This window comes from Ictalurus furcatus, chromosome 4 (assembly GCF_023375685.1).
Source record: "Ictalurus furcatus strain D&B chromosome 4, Billie_1.0, whole genome shotgun sequence".
In the NCBI taxonomy this organism is placed as follows: domain Eukaryota; kingdom Metazoa; phylum Chordata; class Actinopteri; order Siluriformes; family Ictaluridae; genus Ictalurus; species Ictalurus furcatus.
Window position 1 is genome coordinate 24,116,074 of NC_071258.1, and position 7,629 is coordinate 24,123,702.

The 7,629-nt window shown below is 40.6% G+C and overlaps 1 protein-coding gene across 6 annotated transcripts in view; it reads right to left on the reverse strand.

Moving 5' to 3' along the window:
• Positions 1-7,629, reverse strand: part of LOC128606882 (liprin-alpha-1-like) — a 91,555-nt gene that overhangs the window by 49,986 nt on the left and 33,940 nt on the right. The window lies entirely within an intron of this gene.

The following is a 7,629-nucleotide window of genomic DNA, read 5'->3' on the forward strand; positions in this document are numbered from 1 at the left end:
CGGACACAACGAACCAACCTGTATATAGCAATGCATGATGGAAAGTGCGTTCAGTGAAATGTCTGTTTCGTTAACGGCTCACAACATGAATCAAACTTTAACTTTGGACCATAGACGAGGTAAGATGACTTTCAAAAACACATAAAAACACAGAAGTTTACAAGGTGTTTATTGAGCATCTCAAGGAGATGGGCTTTAACTGCTCTGTTAAACATGTAAATTAGATATATTATAATAACTAGAGCGAAAAAGAAAGCCACAATAATATAGTCATGTGAAATAATAAGTACACCCCTTGGAAATTGTTGACATATTTGGACAAGCAAACGTTTGATCATCTTTGAAACAGTGCCTATTAATAAAGTTGGAATACTTGAACAAAACCACAAGGAAAATTAGCTTTTTCAATCATTTATTCAACAGAAATGTCAATAGATGTGAGATTCTTAGTAAGTACACTCTTGGCATCATAAGCTAGTATTGCCCCTTTTAGCAGAAATAACTTCTTGTAGGCGTTTTGCATAATTGTCCACCAGTCTATATGTATGTACTGCCTGTTTCAAATCCCCCCACAACATTTCAATAGGATTCAAATCCGAGCTTTGATTAGGCCATTCCATAACCCTCCATTTCCTCTTTTTGAGCCATTCCTTGGTGGATTAGCTAGTGGACTTATGATCATTATCCTGTTGAAAGGTTCACTTTCAGTTCAACTTCAACTTTCGGACAGATGACCTCACATCATCTTCAAGCACTCTTTGAAATGATGCAGAATTCACAGTTGAATCAATGAATGCAAGCTGTCCAGTCCCTGAAGCAACAAAGCAACCCCAAACCATAACATTTCCACCACCGTACTTCACAGTTGGTATGAGATGCTTCTCCTGAAAAGCTGACTTTGGTCTGAACCAAACATGTCTGCTGTTACTGTGGCCAAACAACTATCTTTGATTCATCTGTTCAGAGCTTGTTATTCCAGAAGGCCTGGTCTTTGCCTATATGCTCATTGGCAAACTGTAGTCTTGCTCTAATGTTCTATTAAGACAGCAAAAGCTTTTTCCTGGCACGCCTCCCATGCAGGTCAAATCTGTGCAATCTCTTTCTGATTGTAGAAGCATGCACTTTCACACCAACAGTTGCAAGACTTACTAGCAGATCCTGTGATTAAATTTTGGGGTTCTTGGAGACTCCTTTTTGCATCAGAAGGTCTGCTCTTGGGCTGAATTTGGTGGGACGGCCAGTCCTGGACAAATTGGCCGTCGTTTGAATCTGCAACATTTGTAGAATATTGTCCTTACAGTAGAATGATGTACTTCAATTTGGAGATATTTTTAAATCCCTTACCAGACTCCTAGACAATTTTTTATGAAGGCCTTACAGAACTCTTTAGATCTTGGCATGATGAGACCATACACCTCAATAGCAAAGGGAACACCAGACACTAGACATGAGAGGGGTATAAATAAGACCGGTTACACCTGAACTCCCTAAACAGGTTCTCATCACCAGCACCCAATCGTCAACACCTCATTCTAATTTTATGAATTTGAAAGTGTGATAAATGTAGGAGTGTACTTACTTTTGTCTATGTGACTGATCTGTTTTTTTGTTCATTTAAATTGTAAAAATTACTACAAAATGTACATTTTATGTATCATTTGATAGAGTGTATCCCCTTTATTAATAGGCACTGTTTCAAAGAGGATCAATGTTCGTCCAAATATGCCGTTTCAGAACAAAGCACAGATCTACAGGTCTGAAAATGCCTTAAGTACTCTTCTCTGTTCTTGATGATGATGTTATGGTGCAAAAGCATCGCATAGATTTTGACAGGATATCTTTATAACAATCCGAATCAATTAGGAGCATGTCCATTTCACTATGGCACATAGCTGTCCAAAACCATAAGAAAGTCACACTCAGCTAGTGAGGTTTTGGACATCTTTAGGCAGCCTGACTGTACTTACTGCGGCATTTGTTTACCTTACTCCTTGCAAACGTGATCTCTGCAGGCAGACAAACCCAGGCAAGGTTAGAAAGTAGCCGAAACCAAAATGTTTTCATATTCTTTGGGTAAAATACATTTTCTTAAAGCAGAAATGCCCAAGTATATTATTGGCCAGCTATTACTGAAATTAACAATAATAACAGCAGCTGAATTTTTGTCCTTTCATCTCAATGGAAGCTGCTCAAATACAGTTCACGCAACGCAGCTCTTAAGTGAATAGAGACATATTCAAGAACCTGAGCCCAGAATGCAGGAAAAGATGGCTCTGTGTGTGTGTGTGTGTGTGTGTGTGTGTGTGTGTGTGTGTGTGTGCGCGTGCGCACGTGTGTGCACCAATCTATTTGTAGGTCTGGAGGAAACAGAGGTATTGGACTACTACTGAGTACACTCACTGCATCCCATTACTTTAAATTGCTTCCTTCCTTCTTCAGCAGCTCTCACAGCAGATGTCAGTGAAACTCAGACAAAACTACAATTCCTTTCTAGCTGTCGTTAGCAATTTGAGATAGAGGGAGAGAGAGAGCACGAGTGAGAGAGAGAGAGCGCGCAAGAGAGCACGAGTGAGTGGGGGAGAGAGAGCACGAGAGCACGCTAGTGAATGAGTGAGAGAGAGCGCGAGAGAGCACAAGTGAGTGAGTGAGAGAGAGTGCGCGAGAGAGCACAAGTGAGTGACTGAGTGAGAGCGCGCGAGAGAGCACAAGTGAGTGAGTGAGGTGGGGGGGGGGGTGTATTATCCATAATGCACTGTGAGCAGCATGGTTGTCTGCACATTTAATGGTAACACATCACAAATAATACAGCACAAAATGTTTGTGTAAATCTGGTCTGACGCTAACTCCATCTTCTGAGGGATTGCAAGCTTCGTTTAAAAACCTTCAGACGTTGTAAGATGTCACAGGGTTCCTGTGAACCTTTTGTCATTTTTTTAGTTGTTTATTTATTTATTTTTAATATGTACTCAGTAGACATAACGTGTAAATGAATTTCCCTCTAGTGAAATATATGAACAGAGATTTAGCTTAAAAAGTTCCTGAGTGGTGCGCTGTCATTGGCTGAGCTTAATTCCTATCGATGGACAGTTTGAAATTTGCAAAACTTTTGTTGGTGTGTGTAAAAGTTGCAAAAAAAAAAGTTGTAAAAATAATAAGAAATTTCAGCCGGAGTTACAAATGTTTTGGAAACACTGATTTTCTTCGCACTCGCGTACACATGTCCATGAACGCCAAACCACCCGTAAATTACCAGGCAGCTGATCTGCATTTGATGACGCCCACAAACACTCCATAAACGGCAACGCTTGCACAGCTGAAATGACAAGCGAAAGGCAAAAAACAGACTCTCTCAGAGGTAGCAGTGAAAGTTAATTTGGCTCACATCCTTGCCAATAAAACATTACTTATTTAACAGCATAACATCACCTGAAAGGCCAAAAACCCGGAACGGAAGAGAGTTACGGAAGTGAGTTAATTAGATGTGAATTAAGTGAGGAGAAAAAAAATAAATGGTTTATGACACCACAGACAGCTCAAGTCTACTTACCGGTAAATATTCAAATAAAAATAATAATAAAACCTAAATAATTCTAAGTCTTTATTTGGGAGTTTTAATGAGCGCATGAGCAACCATGGGAGCTGAATTTTTATTCTCTTTATTAGGTAATGCATTTTGACGTTGACGGTGCTGTTTCTTCATGGAGACGGAATTTCAACCCACTGTTTTGCAAGACTTTTGAAAACAAAATAGTTTTGTCTAGACTCGGGCATGAACTGAAGACACAAGATTCAAATCATGTTCACTTTTCAGGAATTCCACTTGGGTGTTTCAAAGACGTCCACTAACTGTTTTGATCTTTTTTCCCCCGTTTAAAGCTTGGTCGTCTGCTCCAGCGTGTGTTACGAGAGTAAAGGAAGTCTTCTCTGGCCTTTGTCCAAATGCTTTGTTTAGCCAGAGTGTTCCTGCTTTTTGTAGCTAAAGCATTAAGGCGGATTTGTTTCTGATCAAAATAGCACCGTCTATACCCGACGATGCCTGAAGTGCCTACACTGTTAGGTCACTGAACACTCAGCTGCTCAGCTCAGTGCTGCATGTATAATTCACTTTGAATGAGAGCATCTTTGAAGCGGAAAGCAATTTATTTTGCAATAATTCTACAAATACCACATACATCCACAAAACACTCAAACTAATAAAATCTCAATGTTGAAGTTCATACAAGGGTTTTTTCATACCGCCATTATTCCACTGCTAGACCTCAATGCCAGTCATGTCTCCTTAGCCAATGGCAGGAGAAAGGGTGGGCGGGTGAAGACGTAATTACAGAGGAGACAGTAAAGCGGAATGTGCATTCCTCCCGATTGCACAACGTAACCGAAGATACTCAGGAAAACCTCAGCACTTCTGCAAGCTGCCCTTTCAGACTACTAATTTTACAAAACACTGATTCCCTGCTGATGGAGCACACAGCTGTATTTTATCTCGGACAGTAAACAGCCAAGTGGTTCGTTACGGTCTTATCAGCAGAAAGCACAATAAACAAATGTGACTGAGAAGTCAAAAAACGTCCTTACACACTACAGACATGCAAAGCAATGAAGAGACAAAGAACACTGCTTAAGACTCAAGAAGACTGCTTAGCCTAGCAACAAGGTTAAGCAGTCTTCTTGCCACCGCCAAGGGGGCAGTGGTTTCTGATCGGAAGGTCGGGGGTTCAAGCCCCAGCACTCCCAGGCTCTGGGTTACTAATCAGAAGGTAGAGGTGCAAGACCCAGCACTGCCAGGCTCTGGGTTACTGATCAGAAGGTAGGGGTTCAAGACCCAGCACTGCCAGGCTCTGGGTTACTGATCAGAAGATAGGGGTTCAAGATCCAGCACTGCCAGGCTCTGGGTTACTGATCAGAAGGTAGGGGTTCAAGACCCAGCACTGCCAGGCTCTGGGTTACTGATCAGAAGGTCAGGGGTTCAAGCCCCAGCACTGCCAAGCTGCCACTGTTGGGCGCTTGAGGAAGGCCCTTAACTCTCTCTGCTCCAGGGTTGCTGTATCATGGCTGACCCTGCGTTCTGACCCCAGCTTCCTGACATGCTGGGGTATGTGAAGAAAAGAATTTCACTGTGCATATGTATATGTGATCAATAAAAACTCATTATCATTACAACAAATGGATTTAAAGTATCCAAAAGTATTTATACAGGCCTACAAAGTAGTTTAGCTCTGAGATCAGACTGTATTGTAAAACCTCCAGTGCGATATTAACGGACGTGTCGAGTATCACAACGTACATCATTGGCAGGGTAAACGCTGAATGGTTGGAAAGCGTGTCATTTTCTTATATTGATATGGTTCTGATATGCAGTAGATCAGGGCAAAAATGTACCGCAGTTCTAAGTCAGTGATGAATACGGTCGAACAACGTCGCAATATAACCATGGCAACTATCGCAACGATCGGTGCTATCAAACTGCTCAAACTGAACGGTCTTTTTGTTTTCATATCATTTAGTCAAAGGGAAGCAAAACACAGAGTGTTGTTTGGTAAAACTTTCACGTAATTTTTCTTCTTCTTAATCGTCTTCTTTTCATGGCTAGGGTGTCTATAAGCAGCCCATAGAACCGTCTAGTAAAAAGGTGTGAAATTTTGCACACTTGATTGGGGAGGGTGTAAGGAACCATCAGGAAAAACTTGCGCCTGATGTGAAAGTTCGTTTATGTCCAGAACATTTGAACTGTTTCAATATTGACGACTTATTGACTAGAACGTGTATGGTGGACGCTTCACATATTCGAAAGCTAATTAAAAAAATTTTCTAAAATTCTTTTTAAAAAGCACATTAAATAATGTGTTGCTATTTAACAAAGTGTATAAATGTAGAATCGTTTACACGGTGATGCTTTTCCACCACGGTAAAGTCTTCATGACGGAGAACATTGTGATTTCCAGTTTCTTGGTAGCATGACAAGCTGCGTGTTCGGTCTTATAAACTTCAGGAGAGTGAAGAGAGAGAGGCTGGTGAGAGAATGTGTTTTCAAGGTAGAGATGACAGGAACTAATAAACAATATTCAATATTAAGTGTAAATGTGAATAGTAAAAAAAAAGAAAGAAAAAAACCAAACATATTATTAAGTAATAAACTAAGAATTGTAATTGCTGTGCTAACACACTCTGGGGGCACTCTGTTATAGGAAAATGATCAGTAGCTCTGCTTCGCATCGGGCCGCATCAGACACATCACACGCTGTGGTGGATTATTTTTCCCGCAACTTTTTATTTGTGCTCACAGTGGCAACGCACATTTATAATAATGCGTGTTTGCAAACACAGCAATGAATGCCCCACTCTAGAGCAGTAAATAAATAAATAAATATATAATTTTTAAACGCCACAGCGTGGCTGAGACTAAAATGTGCTTAACCTATAAATCCGATGTAAACCCATTATAGTTTATGCCATTTTGATGGCGCGGTTTTGGAAGTGCATTAACTTTTGTCCTGCAAGCTTCATATCCAATCGCCTGCATGAAAGACTATCCCCCCATACCCCCCCTTCCGCCCCTGATCCCACGACAGTGCTTCTCCCTTCATCATTTCTCACGGACTTCTGCAGAATGAATTCCTGCATAGCAATTTCAGTACTCAAATTAATACTGGTGCTCGTATCCCATATAACCAAATATTCACTCGAAATCATCTTTGATCAATGAAAAACCTTTTCTGCACTACTACAGCCGTTATTGCACATCATCGCACATTCTTCTTGCATTTTATCAAGTTGTCTTTTAGGTCATTGCGGGGGTTTTTTTGCCTAGATTCTCCATGTACTTTTTAAAATCACCTTGTACTCGAACATTTCCACGGTTTAACATATCATCATATTTACTGGACGTAAATGGAAACAAGAAACATCTTGGTCCACCTGTCGGGGGACGACTTCTACATCCTAAAACACAAGAATAAGCACCCATTTAATTTACACTTGCCAGGTGAAGAGATCAAGCTTTATTTAGCCTCAACAAGAACAAAGGCTCTAAACTGGGCAGTAATTCATGATGATAAAAGCGGGCTGCACTAATCATCTCTCCATGATGCACATACAGATGAGATACGACAGACAAAGCAGAAAACACACACACACACACACACACACACACACGCAGAATAATTAAAATCAATGGAACAGGATGGGGAGCTCATGGAAAAACAGGTGCTGGACTGTTTGTTTAAAACACACATGGTAAACCCGAGGCTCAGAACCTTACAACATTCCCTGTGACTCATGCTTCCTGGGTGGGCTTTAGCGTCACACAGTAGGCGGTTAACAGTCATGAGCTCTAAAGATAAAAAAAAAAAAAAAAAAAAGGGAGTGCAGGAGCAGCTCAACCTGCCAGGATGATTAAACCATGAGAATCAAAAGGGCTGTAAAATCAACAGGAAATTGCGCAAAAATAAATATATTACAAGCGGCAGGAATGTTAACAAATTACTGTGGCATGAAAAGACTACAAACTGCAATTTATGTAGCTAAATACGGTAACTAATACAATATTGTGAAGGAGTGATCATGAAACGTTCATTTCCACAATACATGGCCAAAAGTTTGTGGACACCTGACCATCACTTGTTCAACATC